Raw genomic sequence first — 1517 nt, 5'->3', positions numbered from 1 at the left:
AGGGAGGGGAAGCCTTTCGTTGTCTACTACGCAAGCTGTACTTTGAATAGTGCTCAAATGAACTACTCTACTACTGAAAAAGAGTTGCTTGCTGTAGTATTTACTCTCGACAAGTTCTGTGCATATTTGATTGGTTCACCTATCACCATCTTCACAGATCATGCTGCCCTTAAGTACCTTCTCTCCAAAAAGGATGCTAAGGTGCGTTTAATTAGGTGGATCCTTCTCCGGCAGGAATTTGACTTGACAATCAAGGACAAGAAGGGAGTCAAAAATGTGGTGGCGGACCACTTATCTCGTCTTGAATTTAATGATTCTGCCGAAATTCTTGTTATTAGAGATGAGTTCCCTGATGAACATCTCTTCACCGTCACTAAGATGCCATGGTATGCGAACATTGTTAACTACTTGGTGACGGGTGAGATTCCATCTACCTGTGGTGCACAAGACAAAAGGAAGTTTCTAGTCGAGGTTCATAACTTTTATTGGGATGACCCCTATCTTTTTAAGTACTGCCCCGACCAGATCATGAGACGATGCATCCCAGATGATGAAGTGTCTAGTGTCCTGAATTTTTGCCACAACGATGCATGTGGCGGTCATTTTTCTGTGAAGAAGACCGCCGCGAAAATCTTGCAGTGTGGTCTCTATTGGCCTACTTTATTCAAGGACACCAATGATTTCTGTCATTCCTGTGAGAGGTGCCAAAAGCTAGGTGCTTTGTCCCGTCGCCATATGATGCCCTTGAACCGATTCTCATAATAGAATTATTCGATTGCTGGGGGATACACTTTATGGGACCATTTCCACCTTCTTATGGATTCCTCTACATACTCCTCACTGTGGATTACGTGTCTAAGTGGGTAGAAGCCGTGGCGTGCCGGAACAATGATAACACTACTGTTGTAAAGTTCTTAAAGGAAAATGTGTTATCTCGATTTGGAATGCTGCGTGCCATCATCAGTGATCAAGGCACCCATTTCTGCAACCGTTCTTTTGAGGCTCTGATGCGCAAGTACGGTGTGGTTCATAAAGTTTCAACTGCCTATCACCCACAGACAAATGGCCAAGCTGAGTTGGCCAATAGGGAGATTAAGCAAATTCTAAAAAAGACGGTTAATCCCGATCGCAAGGATTGGTCTCTGCGCCTTCCGGATGCACTTTGGGCATACCGCACTGCTTACAAAACCCAACTTGAGATGTCTCCCTACAAGCTTATCTTTGGAAAAGCCTGTCATCTACCTGTAGAGCTCGAACATAAGGCTTATTGGGCTACCAAAGCCCTCAACTTCGATCTCAGCGCTGCAGGTGTCAATCAGAAGCTCCAGCTTTCCGAAATCGAGGAGTTAAGGAATGATGCCTATGATAATTCTAGGATCTACAAGGTAAAAATGAAAGCGGCTCATGATAAGCAGATCCTGAGGAAGAACTTTGAGCCAAATCAGCGGGTTCATCTCTATGATTCCCGTTTGCATCTCCACCCTGGTAAGTTGAGGTCGCGGTGGACTGGCCCGTTC

General features: G+C 45.0%; 1 pseudogene; it reads left to right on the top strand.

Annotated features, from left to right (window-relative positions):
- Window positions 1-1517, top strand: part of LOC112092386 — a 5415-nt pseudogene that overhangs the window by 2522 nt on the left and 1376 nt on the right.

Source organism: Morus notabilis, unplaced genomic scaffold (genome assembly GCF_000414095.1).
Source record: "Morus notabilis unplaced genomic scaffold, ASM41409v2 Scaffold436, whole genome shotgun sequence".
In the NCBI taxonomy this organism is placed as follows: Eukaryota; Viridiplantae; Streptophyta; class Magnoliopsida; order Rosales; family Moraceae; genus Morus; species Morus notabilis.
The sequence above is the reverse complement of the archived record's forward strand: the minus strand, read 5'-3'. Positions and strand labels throughout refer to the sequence as shown.